This window comes from Mustela putorius, unplaced genomic scaffold, assembly GCF_011764305.1.
Source record: "Mustela putorius furo isolate JIRA1106 unplaced genomic scaffold, ASM1176430v1.1 tig00000450_pilon_pilon_pilon, whole genome shotgun sequence".
In the NCBI taxonomy this organism is placed as follows: domain Eukaryota; kingdom Metazoa; phylum Chordata; class Mammalia; order Carnivora; family Mustelidae; genus Mustela; species Mustela putorius.
The window spans coordinates 24,150,783-24,171,321 of NW_025421385.1; the positions used below are offsets into that span (position 1 = coordinate 24,150,783).

At 43.5% G+C, this 20,539-nt stretch overlaps 1 protein-coding gene and 1 long non-coding RNA gene across 3 annotated transcripts in view; one reads left to right on the plus strand and one right to left on the minus strand.

Annotated features, from left to right (window-relative positions):
* The window catches only part of LOC101671634 (sine oculis binding protein homolog), a 164,015-nt gene that overhangs the window by 79,050 nt on the left and 64,426 nt on the right, over nucleotides 1-20,539 (minus strand). The gene's annotated exons all lie outside the window — the stretch shown is intronic.
* On the plus strand, nucleotides 412-6,848 carry LOC106005879. Its single transcript, XR_001179583.2, has 3 exons — nucleotides 412-583; nucleotides 4,992-5,103; nucleotides 6,752-6,848. It is a non-coding gene; the product is annotated as an uncharacterized LOC106005879 (long non-coding RNA).

Below are 20,539 nucleotides of genomic sequence, written 5' to 3' on the forward strand. Positions count from 1 at the left end.
TGCCCTTGGCCTGGCTGCAGCAGTCTCCATAGACCGTGGCCTTGAAATGGCCATTCTGGTGCTCTACTCTGGACAGCCACAGAAAAATATCCCACCCTGGTCACCACTCTGACCTGGGACAGGTTCCAGTCAGCAACCCTATAATGGGGCCCAAAATATAAGGTGTCCTAAAGATAAGATTTCTTTAGTCAGAAATGGAAGTGAGAATTATGCAATGGCCTTAAAGATCTAAAATTGGCTTGACATAAAGAAGAAAGACCAAGACTGGGAGTAAAATCCTGGCTGTTACTGTGCTCTGTCCACACAAATGCTATGACCAAACAAAGTGATGCTGTGGTTTGTGACTGTGCAGGCGGGCAAGGGAGAAGGACAAGGCGACATGTCTACTCACTCTGCCCTCTGGGTCTCGCAGAGCGTGAAGCCAGGATGTGATTCCGAACTGGATGGTTCGAACTATGAGCCACATAACACCCGAACTGTTAGCAGAGGCACTGTCAAGCTAAGAGGGACCAAGTCCAAACCACCCTGTTTTTAAACACAGGACTAGGTGCCTGCGTGGTGATCCCAGAATCATGGGAAAGTGGTGAGATCAAGCCCCATGTCGGGTTCCATGTTGGGTGTGGAGCCTGCTTAAGAGTCTCCCTCTCTCTCCCTCTGCTCCCCCTCCACAGCCTTCTCTCTTTAACAATAACAACAACAACAATAATAATAAAACAAACCCAGGACTGATCAGCCTCTCTGAGGAGACAAGTGTAAAGATGGCAGCCAAGGAGCTTCTGCTCAAATGGCATGCTCTGGAGTCTCTGTTTTAAATCCCAGCCATTCTGCAGATGATGGCTGGAAGTAATAAAAGGTGGGACAGTGACATGTATAAATAGGGGACAATCCTTCCAGCAGAATTTGGCCTGTGTTGAGGAAAGGGCCTATTGAAGCCAACAGCTCAGCATTGGGTTAAGGTCCATTTTTAGATGATAACTTCAGTTAATACTTGTTCCTCTGTCACCCCTTTTTAAAGATATTATTATTATTATTATTACATTTCCAAGATTCTATTCTGGAATCAAAGCCTAGGTGACAAAAGACAAAAACTCTCCTGAGTTTCCACATCCTCTCTCTTTATGGTATAATTGAGAATAAGAGAGGGTAGTTTCCCCCTGCACAGTGAGTAGCCCTGCCCCATTCCCTCTCTCACCTAACCTTTCTGGTTACCAAAATTCCCAAAATATTCCAATCCCTCTGTGCCCTGGCATCTCAGTTGCCCACTGTGGTTCTAGATATGAGATAACTGGAAGCCCCATCAGAGGAAGGCTCCCAGACTGCAGACTGGGCCCTGCTGGAGAGAACATCACTGCTTCTAGAAACTTCCAAATCAGTGACTGCATCACAGAGCTGTCACCACAAAGGAAGAAAACTCAGTATAGACGTCATTTTGGACAGTAAAATTAAGATTAAAGTTTATTCTGTGCCAGACTCCATGCTAACCAATTACAGACCTTGGCTCCTCAAACTCTTGTCAGGTCTATACTACCATTACCACCTCCATTTTGCCAGGAAGGAGTCTGACGTGTAGAGAACTTCCGTAACTTATCCAAACCTCGGGAGCTGACATAGGCCAAGCTGGGGTCCAAATGCAGGTGCCGGCACACCATGCGCGGGCTCTTGACCCCCACACCACATTGGCTCTCCTACGGCAGCTCAGTCAGCACAGGATGTTAGCTAACAGTGAACAAGAGAAGCTATAGATATTACTAGAAGGCAGAGAAGCCATGGCTCAAATGTTCCCGTGGGTCCTTGCAGGAGAGAACTTTGTCCTCTAATCTCCCCCTCTATGTGGCAAAGCACCCACCAATGCCCATGGCAGCTCAAATGGAGGTGGTCAAGGGAGCCAGCACCTCCCTGAGAGTCAAGGCACAGGGGTCATTCTACTAGGCCAGAGGCAACATAGGTAACAAGAACGCAGCCAAAGGTCGAGCAGATCAAAACTCTAAGCCCACCAGGATGGAGGGCAATGGCCTTTCCAAGTATTCTGGACTTTAAGTATTGGGCAAAAAAGAGGGAAGAAAGGAAGGAGGGGGGGTGGGGAGTACACAAGGAGATAGGCGTTTCCCAGGGGAGTCCTACAGGTCAGCAGGAGAAACTCTGCATGGAAATGGGGTAGGGCACATCCTGAAGTTGACAGACTTCTCATAGGGGCTGTTTGTTTGGAAATCCCTCTTCTTTTTCATTTGCAAATCCTACAGATTTAAGATGATGGGGTTCCAAGAAGAGAGTGAGCCTAAATCTTCTCTCGGGCATGTTTCAAGGACAAAGGATTCTAAATTCATAAAACTTTCCTTGTGGTTCTTACCTAATCACAGAACCAGAAAACTGTTATGGGTTGATGTGGAAAATAGTAAAAGGGGAATAAGAATGATCACTTAATATGATTATTACTAACATCATTCTTCCCTTATTAGTAAAAATAAGGGTATTTACGTGCAATCAAGAATCTTTGTGTGCAAAATAAGGAAATTTCTTTCATACCTTTGCCTTAAGGAATGACAGACCCTTGCCTTGGAATGATAAAAATGATTTGTCTAATTCTATAAACAGAGGTTATACTACTCTGTATTTATAGAGTACCAAACCACTCTATGTGGCATTTGACCCCACAGAAAGCAGACAACATTGACAAGGGCACTCAAATAACCTTTTCCTTGGGTCCCATTCATTCATTCAGTCAGTCATCACTTATTGAACATCTACCATGTGTTTGGCTATTGTAGACAACTGAATAACTAAGCATCTACAATGAATGGTATTCAGCCCACATGTCCAGCACATTTTAACTTTTTTTTTAAGTCTTTTTTGTTTTCTTTTTAATTTTTTCAATTTATTTATTTTCAGAAAAACAGTATTCATTATTTTTTCACCACACCCAGTGCTCCATGCAATCCGTGCCCTCTATAATACCCACCACCATTTTAACTTTTTAAATTCAATGATAAGAAAACAAATGAACCCTCACCAAGGGCTAACCATACACAGTTTGGAGAGTCAAATATCACACATTTATATCCTATTTAAAATTTAGGTTTTTCAGTAATCACAATTTTTTTAAAGTAAATAAAAGTAAACCACAAAAGGCAAGAAGTAGAAAACATTCTCATAAACAGATAAGAATGATAAAGAAATAAAAAGCAAGAAAAAAGTGAGAGCAAACTCTCCAAGGCCAAGCACCCCATGTGCCATTTGGTGGAGGATGTTCGTACAGAAAGGGGTGAAGAGGGCCATTTGGTGCCAATCCTGAGCTGAGTTTGGTTTCTGGCACCAGCAGTAAAACAGGGGACATAACATCCAGCTCAGAAATTCCATGCAAGGATTAAATGAAACAATTCATCACATGTCCTGCACAACACCTGCAACAGAGTAAGCACTCAATATAGGAGAGTTATTTAAATTTCACAGACCCACTTTCTTCTCTGAGAGAACAACTCAGCTGGCAGGAAGGCCACAGGGACTCACTCCCTTCTTATCATTGAAGCTGTGATTAAAATTAAGTTGTGTGCACCTTTAGAGCACGCCCAACAGCTGAAGGCCAACGTCAATGAGAAGACCGTGGTGTAGACTTGAGGACTGTTAGAAATGCATAAATACCCCCACTAGTCAGGATCCTAACCCTCTACACATCAGTATTAATGACCACTTCTATCTCTCTCCTGCCATCTGAAGGCCCATTCTGCTCCCTGCAAATAAAGCCTTGTTTTGTTTTTGTTTTGTTTTGTTTTTAATCTCTCCATCTCCTCTTCCATTTCAAGAGCAGTATCTCCATCAAGCAACTTTCTACATGGGCTGAGCAGCTCCTGTCCACTCAAGCCTCTGGGGATTCATGGAGGCTACTATACCTTGAATTCCATGGTCACACCTCCAAGGAAGAACTCAACCAAGGTTTAATTGTTGCTTCCTTCCTTACCATTCAAATCGTCTCCCTTTAGTCCATATTTTCCAGCTACTAACATCACCCTCTATCAACTTGGTTTCTGACTCAGTAACACAGGACACCTGCACCATTCGCTGATGTAGATTCTCATCAGAGGGGCACCTATGTGGCTCAGTCATCAGGCATCCGCCTTCGGCTCAGGTCACTGATCCCAGGGTCCCGAGATCAAGCCCTGCATTGCGCTCCCTGCTCGGTGGGAAGCCGGCTTCTCCCTCTCCTACTCCTTCTGCTTGTGTTCCCTCTCTCTGCCAAATAAATAAAATCTTTAAAAAAAAAAATAAATAAATGCTCATCAGAGGTTGGGCACACATACTCTGGAACCCACATACTCCTTCCAAGCTGAATGGCCTCACCAGAGACAGAGAGGAGCAGACAAAATAGAGGGGAGAATTTCTAAACAATCCAATATGTGGTTTACTGTTTGCAGAAAACGTGCAAATGAGAGGATATAATTTTCTTATTCAAAAGGCTAGGATTTTATTTTATTTTTTCCTTTAAATGTTTCATCATCTATTCGGTCCTTATTCATTGTAAAATTCAGCACAAAATTGTTGCCTTTGAGTTTCGTTTTGTTGTTTAGGTGTTCACACTCATCTTTTTGTCACATGCTCTCTCCTTCGCTCCCCTTCCACAGGACCCCGGGCCACCTGGCAACCTGTCTTCCACGAGTGAGAAGCCCCTCTCCTCGCTACCTGGGCAATCGCAAACAGCTTTCTCTCATCTCCCACATTTACTTCATCTTGAAGTAAAATGTCCTCCTTTGTATGAAACATTTTCATTTCTGCTTCTCCGCACATCCTGCCCCGCCCCAGGAAACTGCTACATGGGTACCATATAATGTTTATGTTCATTTGTTTCTTTATATGACATCCTGCCCTCCCGTGCTCTGCGATCGGATGTCTACAAAGATATAATCAGAATGAAATTGTGTTAGTTTAGATCAGCATCTGTGGCAGCAAGGCCTTAAATGATACAAACAAGGCAGGAGCTCTAATGTCTGTCTTGTTTCAAGGTAAAAATGAAAAATGACATCTTTGATGGAGAAGACTCCACAGAGACCCGGGAGAACTGCAGCCTCTTCCCCTGCTCACAGACCGCTCTCTTTCCCCTCATATGGCTGACAGGTGTGTAATCATGTTCCTTAGTCACAGTCTGTGTTAAAATAACCAATTACCAAATGAATGAGAATGAAGCTCCAGTGTGACCAGTGCCCCCTTGCAAAGTCATGGTACGCATCCAAAGCATGGCTGTAAACAGAGGCTCCTGGGGTGCCTGTGCGGCTTACAGCCTCAGTGGGTTAAAGCCTCTGCCTTTGGCTCAGGTCTTGATCCCAGGGTCCTGGGATCGAGCCCCAAATCAGGCTCTCTGCTCAGTAGGGAGCCTGCTTCCCCCTCTCTCTGCCTGCCTCTCTGCCTACTTGTGATCTCTGTCTGTCAAATAAATAAATAAAATCTTAAAAAAAAATAAAAAAATAAACAGAGGCTCCTTCCCCAAAGATGCTCTCCAAGACTAGAAGCCTCTCCCACTGTACAGTGAATTTGCTCAAATACAGGACGTTTTCCCTCTGGCCCTGGCCCTAAGGAATGAATAGTCACACCGGGCCACCATGGATGATCAGTCCAATTTCCCTGGCGCTGGCAGGTCCCTACCATTTCCTGTTCTGGATCTTTCCAGGACACATCACTGTCGCCTCTCATGCCTGCCCGGATTTCCACATGAACAGGGCAGCAACCACCATCAACATATTCTTCCCTCTATGGTGTACATCACCTTCCACCAGGCCCCTTAGAGACAAAGGACAATGCTGAAGCCCAACAGCCAGGCAAGGAATTCCCCAGATCTACTGCCCAAGAAAGGTAGAGAGTCCCATGCAGGTAGCCTACAGAGACACATGTCGTTCTCTGTCATAGATGTGATCAAGAGAAGCAAATCCGTTAGAATTCATGGAAAAATCACTTTCTTTTGGCCCAAAGGTAATTAACATGTTGGGGGGAGCAACTAACTCAAATGAAGTCAAAGTAGAAATTGAGACAATGGCTTACTTACAACCGGTGGATTATAATAGTGCTGCTGTTACACTCTAGGTGACCCTCGAACCCCATTGCTGTGCCCATGGGCGGAGGAGCCCTACTTCCCAGACCTGTAGCTAAAGAAGCTAAAAAAGGGATGAAAGCAAGTTTCCACCCCTTAGCTTTGCTTCCCATCCGTGAAGCCGAGTTTGTACTTCTTACCCACACGAGGCAGGGGTTGTGACCACCATGCAACACCAACAGTGTTTTAAGGAAAGATTTTGAGTTGTATGTCCACCGGGTATCTTTTGATGAGAAAGACTGTGTTTCAGTAAAGCCAAAGGAGGCACTGATTCAAATTTTAGGCAGCAAATATCAAAGTAAAAAAGTGAATCCCACAAAATCTCTGCATTGGTTTATTTAGGATAAAGCATACAAGGAGATTCAAGAGAGTTTGAAGGAAGTGAGCGAAAAGTACCATTCTTTTCTATCTCTCAATCCTTTTTTCTCTTATCACAAAAGATGTTCCACTGGAGGATTTACCTACAAAAACCAGACCAAAGCTACTCTCCTGTAAAAGGGCTTGGTAAGCTATGCCTTGCCTGAGATGGGAGGTAATAAAAACATTTGAGAGGAAGGAAAAAAAAAAATCAGCTGGTTTTCCCCTTCTGTGTTCTCCTGTAAACTGATGAGTTTTTAACCTCAGCCTTGTTATCCTCATTAGCATAAGTGCTAATCACCACCTCTCCTCTCTTACTGGAAGGGCAAGCAGGATTCCACTGCAGGCTCAAACAATGGCTGACATCCCAGGTCAAGGCTGCGGGTGAGGAAGGAAGACTAGGGCTGTGGACAGGTAAGTGGTGTGAAGGTGCGCTAGAAGGGGGACAAAAGGTCACGGGGCTGCAGGCATCGAGGGTGTCCTTCCACGGAGGGGGCGAGGCCCACGGCTGCATCGCGTCTGATGTTCTCGCCTCCACTTATTCATGGGCTCCTGGCAAGTTTGGCAACGGCACCTTGAGTGAAAAGCACACTAGTTTGCACATATGGTGGAAAGAGCCTTGTGCATTGGTTGAATGCATACTGTACTACGTACACATTCTGTTTTATCTCTGGGCCCAGCCGTGCTGCAAACGCTTGCAAATTGGGAAGCCTTCTGTGCAGTAAAAATACGGACAGGAGAAGCTAGACTGTGACTTATAAGATGCGACACTAGCCAAAAAGCCCAAGGAACGAAAAGTTACGGCGGCGCGTGCTTCACGCTCCTTGCAACAAAGGCGGCGGCTCTGGGAGGTGGGAGAGTCCCCACCAGCCCTGGGTGCCTTCCCCTCCTCCCAGGGTTTCAGACCCACAGGGAACAGGCTTCCCTTACACACACACACACACACACAATGCCTCTCTGGAAACCTCTGCCGGTATCCACTGCTGTTTTCATTTACGGAAAGTGTGAGACTTCTATGGAAAAAAAAATTTTTTTCAGTGAAATTTCTCATTTACTTTGGTGGGAGATGGTGACGAAATTGCTATTTTTGTCCTCCATTTCATCCTGAGGTCTTCAGCCTACCATCCTGCACCAGGATGCCGCCGCCCTTCGACAGGCACCAGCATCGCTTTCACTTCCTAAGTGTTTCTGAAAGCAAAATCTGATACCGCTCCGGCTTCAGAACACCCTGTGTATTTGGGATGTGAAAGGGGCAAAGCGGTGGGTTATTCTGACCTTCCTCCTTCCCGCTCTTCCTTTACCTGGCGCCCAAACACAGTCATGATTTTTATAAATAACTCCTTTAAAAGGAGCTAAGGAGAGTGACATAAAAATCCTTTCTTGATTCAAATGACAGAACTTCCTTTCTTTTCTAGTAGCCTTGTAGAGGAGGAGGAAATCAGTAGGAGAGCATAAGGATTTGGACAATGTTTGTAGGGGTCAATGCACTAGGCTTCTGTCACTCTTACTCTGCCTGCTGAAAAAGGTAAGTTCTTGTCTCAAAAATGAAGAAAGTAAGATGTAACCAGGTATTTGGGGCACCTGGGTGGCTCAGTTAAGTGTCTGCCTTCAGGTCCAGTCGTGATCTCAGGGTCCTGGGTTGGAGTCCCACACTGCACTCCCTGCTCAGTCGGAAGCCTGCTTCTCCTTCTGCTGCTCGCCCTGCTTGTGCTCTCTCTCTCAAATAAATAAGTAAAATCTTAATTTAAAAAAAAAAAAAAAGATGCCAGCAGGTATCCAGTAGAAGGCACAGAGGAACTACGATGTGGGGTTCTTGGCAAAATACTGACAGCTTCAAGCATACAAAAGGGAAAGAGCAGAGAGTATTCAGAGCGATGCCCCATAGAGCCCCCACAGTCTGCCGCAAGCTGCTTCTCGAACCAAGGAGCCATCTCTCCCCTCCTAACCCTTCCATCTGCGCAGCGTCCGAGGTTGCGAAGGAGCAGCAGGCTTACTGATGCTGAAGTGTATGCCTTCCCTAATTCTATGTGTGGAATTCCTGATTTCGTTTCCATGTTATTCAGAGTCATCTTCTCACAAATGTTAGGAGTGACGGAAGTTAACCCCAAACTGGTGGGAAGCTCTGAGTTGCCTGAGGCATGCTTTGGCTTACTGCAGTCAGTTGTTCATTTTCAATATGCTTTTAGTTTGTGGAGTTGCTAGAAACAATAAAATACATATTTAAGAGACTGTGTTTTATAAGGACTCCTCCACAGGCAACTTTCTATCACACTTTCCACCATTCAGGACTTTGTCCAGCTTTCTTTTTCTTTGTCAGTTTTTGTGGCTGTTTTTTTTTCCTTTAAATAAGTTAAAATATACAGAAAACATGATAAAGTCAATAATTGGAAACAGCAGGGCACCTGGGTGGCTCAGTGGGGTAAGGCCTCTGCCTTCGGCTTAGGTCATGATCCCGGGGTCCTGGGATCGAGCCCCGAATCGGGCTCTCTGCTTCAGCAAGGAGCCTGCTTCCCCCCTCTCTCTGCCTGCCTCTCTGCCTACTTGTGATCTCTGTCTGTCAAATAAATAAATAAATATTTAAAAGAAAAATAATTGGAAACAGCTCCTACTATTTAACTCTATTAATAACAGTGTATGATAGGGGCGCCTGGGTGGCTCAGTGGGTTAAGCCTCTGCCTTCAGCTCGGGTCATGATCTCAGGGGCCTGGGATTGAGCCCCACATCAGGCTCTTTGCTCAGCAGGGAGCCTGCTTCCCCTGCTCTCTCTGGCTGCCTCCCTGCCTATTTGTGATCTCTCTCTCTCTCTCTGTCAAATAAATAAATAAAATCTTTAAAAATAATAATAATAATAATAATAATAATAGTGTATGACAATTACTGCTGATACACCTGAAATTCTCAGTGGAGATTTCTGAGAAATATATACAAGGGAAGAGAAAGAAATATTACATACTCGGATAAAGCCCCAGGTTCTTAAAATGGACCTTTTAATGGAGTCTTAAGAGAAACAGTCAGTTGAGTTTAAATACTGCTCATACTTCCATACGGCCACTCTAGAGCCAGAAAAGGCAGAGCTGGGGGAGATTCTCTGGGTGACTTTCAGAGCCTTTTTACTAGTTTTATTTTGAAAAAAGTAAAATAAAAAACTGACCTTGGCAACACATTCCAGTCCCCATCACTTCGATACAACACAGGAGTAGAAAAGGGTCCCATGCAAACAACACTTAGTCCAAGGCAGAGCTCTGTGCCTCCCAAGGCAGCAAGCCTGTCTCCCCCAGAGACCCATGCCCAGAGCCAAACTGAACACACAAACAGACCAGTCGAGAATGAAGTCGGCCCCAGGCCTCAGCACATTCCACCCTCCCTACAGCCCTTCAAGCTCCCTGACGGCAGCCATGGACACCCCCAACCAGGCCAACTCCTGGCCTCTTGCCTAGCAGGGGACATATTTAAACAAGAATCAGCCACTTTTTTCTCCCTTTCATGTGTGTATGTCCAATCTTCTGAGCCAAACAGAAAACTTCTTGAGAGAAGGGACTGGATCTTATGTGTCTCTTTCCCATAATCCCCAGAGGTGACGTTCTGTGAGATGAAGTAAAATGACTTCAGAAACCTGGAAGTTCCTCTAGGAAGAGCACAGGTTAATGACTGAATATGCTCTGTATTAAAATGGCAATCCGACCCCAGAACTGGGTTAATAAAATACATAGGTGTTTTGAGGATATAAAATCAAGTACCAATACTTGACATGCCCAAGAATATAGACTTTGAGGAGATAATTTCTTGATTGAGTCAGAACACGCTATAGAGTGTGACTGCTCCTCCTAGCATGAGCTGTGATGCTGAACGTGCCTTTGTCCAGGGAGGCCGGGTTCACAAGGGAGGTTTGGGAGACACTGCTTTGGGTTGGGGTGGTCAGGAGCGGGGGTGGGTTTCAGGTGGGCACTTTAGGTAGGTTTTCGATAGGAGTCTTAGTTATTTTCCAGGACCTGTCCAACTTCCCACTTCACCCTCCAGGAACAAGGCTGAGGAGGAAAAAAGTATACTCTGGATTTTGGATCAGGACCACAAGTCTAGTTATGTATAATTAAGCTCTAAACTCTACCATCATCCCCATGTGCTCCCTGTTAATCCTTACCTACTTCTGGTTTGGTCATTGTTTCCTTCCCCCCCACTTACTACATACATAGGAAAAGAACAAAAGACTGTCGAAACCTTGGACGCATAGTGCTTGACCCAAGTGAATGCTCAGTAAATGTGGGGCTGTGGACCTGGGAGAGAAACCAAGGTGTATGGCCACCACATCCCCTTCCAAGGGACCGTGTACCATGTTTGGTACCATGTGACCAGCCTCGGCTAATTGGAGCAAGGAGATGCATGTGACCCAAGAGCAGTCATTGAATGAGGTGTCCTCAACTCATGACATGGCCTGTTGCAAAGAGATGAGGCGATTCCATCAGATTTTGTCTCTCAAGAAGAAGAATTATCACGTACCAAGAGACTTACACACAACAACAGGCGCTGAACTATAAGGTCACAATAGTGAGCGGAGCTGGAGAGGCCATGGTGGAGTCAGCCTGCTGAACGGTGAGGACCAGGGACTATGGGGAAGATAGAAAGAAAAACATGGAGCAGACAGCCAGGGAAAATCAGATATACCATGACAGAGGCGATGGAGAGACGCCAAGCCCAAAGCTGCCTCAGTTCTCACTGCTTTCTGCTTCCAAATCCTGCCCCCTTTCCTGAAGAGACGGGCTAAAATAGACAGTAACATCTTCTGTCTTCAATTTAACTCCACTCTCTTCCTCTGCAGAAGTCCAGAGCTTGTTTTTCTTTCTCTCTCACGGTGGAGAGGGGAAGTGGCTCCTGCACATGAAGGGGGCCTCTAAGGGTGAACAAACACGAGAATTTCGAAACCATCGAGTATCTCATCACAAACCTCCATCGCCCGCTGGGTCTGACGGACTGAGCACTGCACTAAATCTCGGAAAGGGAAGGCGTGAGTGAGAGGGGTGCTGTTTGTTTTGCAGGAGTAGACGCCAGTGTTAACAAGCAGAACCAGGGGTGCAATTTCCTTCATCACCGAAAATCACTGCTAACGGTGTGGATACGACAGTGCTTTGTTTGGTGAATCCTAGAGTCTGAGCAGATTCTATTTTTTATGGCAAATCAGCCATGGTCTTTTACCCTTCGGGGCATTTGTCATTTCTAATTTCTGAGAGTGGCAGATGTCAGCTCCCTTAGCAAGGAACAATTTTTTGAAATCTGTTTGTACACATCAGCTGACACAAACCAAGCTGAAACCCACTGGGGGGAAAGTACAAGATTATGCTGGAAGCAACCAGAAAACAAGGCTTCCACTGCCTTTCCTGCACAGTGGGGGTGGGATGGGCCAGGGTACCTTCTCACTCCCGTTTCCTTTATTTCCATTCTGCATATTCCAGCGTACATTTCTGGAAGGTGCAAAGACTGGTTCATTACTCTGAATGCTCAGATCAAGTTCACTTTAATTTTCTAGTCTCTGGCTTAGAGATTAGGTGTATATTGTACAATTTAATGGAATCTTGTTTTTATTTTGGCTTTGTTTTGTTTTTTCAGTTCATATTATTTACTCATTCTACTACTCTTACAGTTACAGTTACAGTCAAAGTCCAAGAAAGGCCCAAGGACTGGGGAGTTACTCCCTGAATTCTCCCTCTGTTCCTTGGGTTCCACTCACCTCATCCCATATCCCCATCCATCCCATATCTAGTTCCACTGTCAGCCCAGGAGCCCTGGGAACCTGGAATAGGCCCAAGTCATCTCCTACCCAGATGACCATATGGAAACTGAGTCAGCTTTAGGCCCTTTCTTCCCTCCCCCCATACCCTTCACAACGCACACACATGCGCACGCGCACACACACACATACACACACACAAACACACACACGCTCGTAAAGTCTAAGTCAGACCCTTTGCACCTGCCCATACTGGACTCAGAGAACCGAGCGTGAGAAGGACATATAGGTGGTTCAGGACATGGCAGAACTTCCCACTATGGTAGAGACTGAGACAAGCTGGGTTTAATCAGACTAAACCTACAAGGGCAGTCTTGTACAGTCTACAGCAGACCGAGACAGAGAGGAGCTCAACAGGACCTCCCAGAGACTCTGGAACCCAAGGAAAGCTGGGTCCTATTTCTGATGGTCTATGTCACTTCCTTTGCTTCATTAAATATCACCGAGCCCTGAGGAGAAGACTTCTTCGGGTCTCTTGACCCTTCAAATGATGAGGAGACTTCATTACAAGCTAGAGTTGAAATACCATAGATTAATCTAGTCATAGAATCCAAACTGAAGAAAACACCTGGACAATCTCAAAATCTGTGTTGCAGTCACTCAAACTTCAACTTTCAATTGCCATCTCTCTGTTCTCTTTTGCCCTCTTTATTTTGATCTGCTGCCCTTTCGGGCAGTGATCCTGTTTTCTTTAGCAGACCAAAGGCAGTTTGTTTCTGAGTTAAATGTCACTTCAATATTTCCCCAAGTGAGATGTTTGAACCAGTTAGTGAGTTTCCTAAGCAACAGAGAAATGCTGGAAAAATATTTGGTATCTCAGGTCTGAAAGTTGCCTTAAACTTTGGCTCCCCGAGGCAAATGAAACAGATAGATAGAATACTCCATGCTCCCTGAAGTTTCAGGTTGAAAACTAAAGTATTGGCCTGAAAGCACAGAGCTCTAAATGCCAGCCTCCCAAAGCCATGTCACTCAGGATTGTGCCCCCAGACAATTTTAATGCTGAAATAGTCTAGTGACGGTAAGAGAAACAATGGCGGCACACATCCAGGATCACGGAGCCATGGTCAACAACTAATGTGTGAGGAGGGAAGTAAGCATCCCTAGCCAAACACAGAATTCTGCAGGAAAATTCCTGTGGGAACCCAGATTATGCCCTGAAGGCTGAGATTTGATTAACCTTCTTGTAGCATGTGTAACGACAAATGTTATTGGTCATAAAATTACCCAGCCCTTATTAAAACACAGCTGCAGCTCTGGGCTCAGTGACCTCCTGGGGGAGAGATTTCCATAAGATAGTGAGAGACTTTATGGAGAGAGAGCGCCTTCCTAGCGTTGAAACTACGGGAGAGTGTTTTCCACTTTAATGAGGAGTTCTTGAGAGAGACCAGGCTCCTTAGTATTAAAAGCTTTAAGAAATGGAAGGACCAGATTACATTCAGTCTGCTACTTGGTGGGCAGCTGGTCTACCGCTCACAATATGGAACCATCTTCCTTCACAGAGAACATGCAGCGTCACATTCTCACAGACCTACCTATCTCGCATCCAACTGTTACTGTTGAGGAAGTTTTCATTTCTCTTTGTCTTATATAATCATAGCATCTCAGAATTTGAAGGAAATTTGGAGACTCTTCACTCCAACAACCCATCCAACTCTACCACCAAGTAGAACTGTATGAAAATGAGAACCTATCTTCAGACGTGTTCCAGAAGGGCTGTGCAACTCTAGGCCATGTTCTCAAGGGCTACCACAGCCGATGGAACATACTCCTTCCAACAGCCAGTGCTAGTCAGCTCTCCATCTCATATCGTGGGACTCTCCCTGTGCTTTTCCTGAGCCTCCACATTCATGGGGAGGACAGTTATGAGGCTCCATCCCCTACAAGCCAAACACCATTGTAGGAAGGGGATCCTTTGCTTTTCTGGCATACCAGCGAATCTGTGAGCAATATCCTTTCATCTATGACAAGTTTTTAAATAACCAAAGACAAAATAAGAACAATGAAAATGCTTATTTTTTTCTGTAGCTTGCTCCTCACTATTTATATCCTACTTTCTTTCCCTTCATATGAGCCACTAAACTCATTTTATTAATAGTGCTTCCTTTGTGAGCTTTAAATTTGCTCTTAGGAATCCTTCCCCCAAATACAGAGTACTTCCCCCGTTTAATTTCTCCTAACTTGATCATTTATCTGCTGAAAAATATGAATACTCGAAGGACTACACAGTTGTATCCCGTTAATTTTTTTCTCAACGAGAAAAATTCCCCAGTCATACATTTTTCCCTCAAACGATGCGAAAGCTTTCCTTGTGAAGTTATTTTGGACCCTCAAATCCCTATAATCCGTGGTTCTTATTTTTCTATCTCATATATATCATGTATCCATTAACATTTTAAAATTTTAAAATTTTTATTATGAATTTTGCAAGATACACAAAAATAAAGATAGAATAGTGACTAGTCACATTCCCACCACTCAGCTTCAATAACAATCAGATTTTACCCCACTTCCTCCATCCATCCGTTCTTTTTATGCCTTCATCATAGGAATATTTAAAGTAATCAGAGTCATGTCATCTCCACAAACATCAGTGTACATTTCATTCTATCAGTTTTTACATAATGTCGATCTTATTTGACTTCCCTTCTTTGAGACTTTCCACATTTGGCCCTCAGGTAGACAGGGGGGTCTTAGCATCTCAGCACACCACCTCCATTGTCCCTACTTAGCACAGAGGAAGGCGGGGAGAAGGTTTGCCTCACAAGTAAGAACACGCTATCACGAAATACAAAATTCTGGCCACAAATTTACAGTCTCTTTTATTATGCCAACTTGGCATATAAAAACTATTTGGGAAAGACAAACGTGCATAACTATATAACTCAAGAACCAGAAGCTAAAATATACTGCTGCCCGTATTCTCATCAAGATATCATGGCACCATGTATCAAGTGACCTACAATGTCTAAAGACAATCTTTCTTTAAAAATTTCTTTTATTAACCTCTAAAAAGCTTCCTTTTAATATACCATCATTAAGCGAAATTCAGTATTTAAGAACCATGGAGCCATTAAGAAGCAAGCGTGTGATGATTTAGTAATATTTTAGTTCAAAGAATACATGATTTTAATGATCTCTTTTGAACACCACAGAACCCCAGACACTGGGAAGAAACAGAAACGTGTGACACACCATTCAAGGGCTCTATTTCTCTCTGTTGTTCTTACTTCTTTTTAAACTATCAAGCTGTAATAATTATTCAGTCTAAGCCGCCCCCGGTAAATGAAACAGCCCTTAGACAGCTGTCAAGGCTCAGTCTTCCGGAAGCTTTGATTTTAATGAAACTCATTAAGGAAAGAAATTAACAGAAAATATCATAATTTGTCTTGTTTCAGAAAACTAAACAGAAACAAAGGGCTTCTTAACCTGACAAGGAATCTGACCAGCCAAGCTCCTCTATTATATTCAGAGCTCCCCACCAGTGAGCTCTGCACAAGCATCGGACTAGGTTAGGAAAAAAACTCTTCCCCAAGAAATGGCCCGGCCTGGAGACTTGTCTCAACTCCATGGAGAAGGCCTCCTCAGTCAGGGCAGGGGATTTTTTTTTTTTTTTTAAGATTTTATTTATTTATTTGACAGACAGAGATGACAAGCAGGCAGAGAGGCAGATGCGGGAATCGATTCCAGGACCCTGAGATCATGACCCGAGCTGAAGGCAGAGGCTTCAGGGCAGGGGATTTTTAGACCCATAGTGTGCAAGCACAGACTATTCGAGGAAATGAAAGGCTATGGACAATGTAATTCTAATTAAAGGGCTATGACTGGAGAAATTACCCACATATTTGACCGCATGGAGTTCAACTTCTCTCCAGACATCGATGACATCTCCTTCCTTCCATTCTTCCTCCCTTCCTCTCTTCTGTCCTTCATTTAAAGAAACTCCATGAAATGTATGTTCCTTTGTTTCCTTTCCATAATGTCTTCTAACTTACATTAGGCTGGAATGTTGCAAAGACAGGAAGAAACATTCACCTAATGTCTATCTACTAGCTAGGATGCTCTCAAGGAAGACACTGATGGTGCCCACAACCTTTACGCTCATAGGTTCAGCACAGGCCTGATTGGGATCCGTTTGGATTGCGTGTAGATCTAATTAGCATGCCACCCTGCTAGGTCAGATAACCCTAGAGACAGACCTTTCCGGAGAGAAGGCCTCCGAATGAAACTGAGAGCAAGGCTGTAATTGACGGTGATCTCACTGCTGTAAGCACACGTTCTTCAGTCCCTCAGAAAAAAAGCCTGCAAAGGTGGCGGGGCTTTTCCAGCGATTTAGACTGTGTCAGTGGCAGGTAAGACAAGGAGCTGGTCAGAGTAGGGAGTGTGAACACGGCCCTCCTGTACCCCTGGCCATGCCTACCCACCTTCAGCCTGATGCAGGGATAGTCAACAGTATAATCTGTTGAGCAGACCAGGGTCCCTTCTCAGTCTGCTCACTTATGGGTTGTCTGACTGGGTAAGTTATTTAACTCCTCTGAGTCTGGGTTACCTCCCATGTAAGATGGGATCAAAATACCTTTTTTTATCAGGGTGCTGTGAGGATTAAACAACACAAAGTATTTAGCCCCCCATGTCTGATACAGTGAGAATTTCAAAAATAGGAGGAACTGTGAGCATCCGCAAGTGTAGGTAGAGGGCGCTACCGTGGTAACCGCTAGGGAAAGGGAGAGGATCCTGGGAGCCAAGTCCTAGACGGAGAGGAGCCAGGAAGGAGCCAGGGTGTAGGGAGAAGGGAGACCCTGGAGGGGGAGCAGGAAGAGTTCCTGCACTTGGCTGACCTCTCTTCCTGGTGTTGCACTGTCCTGTCCAGGAAAATTCTCAAATCCTTGCTGGGCGAGTCCTGTCCTTACCATGGGGATCGACACATGACCCCCAGGAGATAGCTGCATAAAGCTTATCTGGGCATTTTTTGGAATGGAGAAGGTTAAGTAACACTTCTGAAATCCTCTCTTTTAGAAAGATGATTGGTAAAATGAAGGCAGGAAGCTGCTAAGAAAGTAAGAACCACCAGAGAGACAAGAGGGGAAAAAAAGAAAAGTTCTTCAGTGGCACACAGTATTATCTCAACTGTTGAAAAAGTAATTTGAACTAGTTATTTTCTAACTTTTTCTGGGCTCCATTTGATACTCTGAGGGGTATCAGACCACCTGCTAATTGCTGCCCCCTCATTAAGGTGATAAGTCAAAACTATGCAATACATTGAACACTGTTCTTTTTCAAAGTAGACAGAAATTGACATGTATATTGCAAACAAGTGAGTGACCATGACTGAGATTTCTCCGTTAGATTAGGAGTCTGTGTTCGTTCGCTACAAGATACAAGCTACATGTGAGTAGTAATAAAGGAAAATAATCAGACCTATGTGTCACCCAACTACATAGAAATCCACATTGTCTCACAAGATACAAAATAAGTTTCTTACAGAGATACCACAGGATGGGTGAGAATAAAATCATTATTCCTACTACGACAAACCTGAGAAGACAGATTAGTTAATCTGCGAAGGCTTTATACAGCCCAAAGACTCAGGGACAAAGCCATATGGCTGGGAGATCAGACGAGTAAGCATCCCCATGACTCAGGGTCCACTGACCCCAGACAGGATTATGCATACATTGTGGTTCTCAGTCTTTTTATAGTATCTCCTCTTGTTCTTGTTTCATGCCTGCTTTCTATCGTTTTCTTAGCTAACATAAATGTCATCTGAATGTTTTTATCTCTAATTCATTGATGGACTCTTTGTGTTAAAGGATTTGCATATTGAAAGAGGGGAAAAATCTGGTTATCAACTAGCATAATTTGTATAGCCTCCACAACCTCTATAACAGTTCCCAGATGAAAAAAACGCACCCAAGCCTTGATGGTAAAAATGAGGTTATCTATTAGCCTACAAACTAGCTCTTTTAACATCTAATTAATCTAATTTGGTAAACAAATTAATGTTCTTTTCAGTGTTCCTTATTTCAAAAAGTCAGGCTTAGTTTATGGAGTCCATCATTTAGTACAGATCCTGTTCATTCATTTGTCCGAGGAATATTTATCAAGAATTTTTAATATAGCTGCCATGGTTTTCAACATTGGGAATATGCCAGTATGCAAGACAGACATCATCACGGATCTTCATGGGGTTTTATTATAATGGGAAGTACCGACAATATACAAATATATATCTACAAAAAATGTATGCTATCCAGGAGTATTACATGTTATGAAAAGAACAGCAGTTGTGAGAAGTTAAAGGATGGAGCTGCTAATCTAAGCAGATATTTGTTGAATAAAATAAAGTGCTCAATTCGTAATATCAGTAGAGTGACTTATATTTTTTCCTAATCTTCCGAGTGTGATATGAATCAAGCATGTTGGAACAAACCCATAGCTAGGGTTTCCGCAGCTTTATGTATTAATTCAATTTTATTTATTAACTTATTTGTACTCTGCCTCATTCCTGAAAGGATTTACGGCAGAGCTTCTATACAGTTGCACAAACTGTCCTGCCCCTTTGCTATTAAAGAACTAGATCTTTAGGAAAATACAGACACAGAGTCATTTCCAAAGTATTTCATTTTCTCTCAATCACAAGTTGATTTCCTTGACAACTTAAGTGTGTCAGTAAGTACTCAGAACCAAGATTTTCCAGGAAGATCAAATGAAAAGGCTAAAAAATCAATACAGGCAGCAACTACTCTTTATAATCACAATTCTCTTAGAAACTTAACTTTGTCATTTTTTTTCACAGTGTGTCAGTTTCCGAGGATACGAGGATGGATCTTGTCTGTAGCCAGCATCCTCGCTCGACAATGTTCAAATTTTGCATCCCCGTTGACATACAATAAATGACAACATGACATGAGAAGGTGGAGGCAGAATGAAGGGGGAAATTATTCATAAATCATGCAGTCATCTTTTGCTGATCCTCCTTGGTAGATTGGAGGCGGTTTAAATGACACAAGACAAAGAATCACCTAAAACTTGCACAGGAGAGCACACAACCAGTCCCCGGCTCCCTAACCAATCCCAGCCCCTCAAAGTTTCCAGAACTTAGCATGATGATGACAGGCAACCCTCTGCATTGCTATTAAAACTCAATTCATGAATAATTAAGTGTAGGCTACACAAAATGTGAGCAAACAAAGCGAAGTCGCTGTTACAGATCCAGTACTTGGCACTCAGAGTCCATCTGTTGAAACATTTTGTAATAACTTTCCAAAACTTTGACTTATTTTGACCAAGCCTGATATACAACCAAAGGATATGACATACATTTTGATTTGTGGCTCGTTTTGTCATTCCCCAAAGAGTAGCTTTTCCATTTTTTGATGGCTATATTTCCAGAATTTTTAATAGTTTGAGAAAGATGTTATATGCAGATAGCAGAAACAGATTTCTGCCTGTGAAGCCGAGCCTATAGTTCACAAAAGCACAAATATTTATTTAATACATATTTTTAAATTTTTATTCAATAATGTAAAAGTTGAAAATATGTATTTTACTTTTCAAATCTACCTAAGGTATTCATTAGTTACTTAGGCCAAGACAGTTTATGTTTTCATTTTTCTGTTGATTTCAAGGGAAAAAAACCACCTCTGACATGTGAAATATATTTTCTATACCTTAGTTTTAGTTCTGCTTTGCATTTATTCTCTCTTTTTTTTTTTTTAAGAGAGAAAGAGTGGGTGGGGGAGGGGCAGAAGGAGAGGAGAGAGAGAGACAGAAAAGCTCAGAGACTCCATGCCCAGCACAGAGCCTGATGCTGGGCTAGATCTCACAACCCTGAGATCATGACTCAGCAAAAATCAAGAGCTGGATGCTCAACTGACTGAGGCACCCAGGCACCCCTGTTCTATGTTTATCTGATTCACAGAACAATCCTCGTACCAATAACAAAATGAGTGTACCAAGTACATTGTGCAAGATACACGTACATTTAATAAATGTTTTAGTAACAACAGAGAGACTAAGTCAAATGCTGGAGGTATGTGAACACTTTATAAGTCGTAACATGTCATATAAACGCATATTCTTATTAGCATTGCTACGTATAACATCACATCAATTCATTTCCTTTCATTATATAATACCTTCGGCCACAGCTTTTTAAACGATCACATGGCTCTCTTTTATCAGGCACCCAATTCTCAGAATTGCCAGATGGACATAGGTGTCCTGAGGTCTGACTGGGATTCTGATTCACCCAGGAAGAAAGAAGGTTCCAACCAGCTGGGTGCCTAAACCAGCTGAAAGATCTGCCCCAGCTGATTATTTACATGCTACCTCGT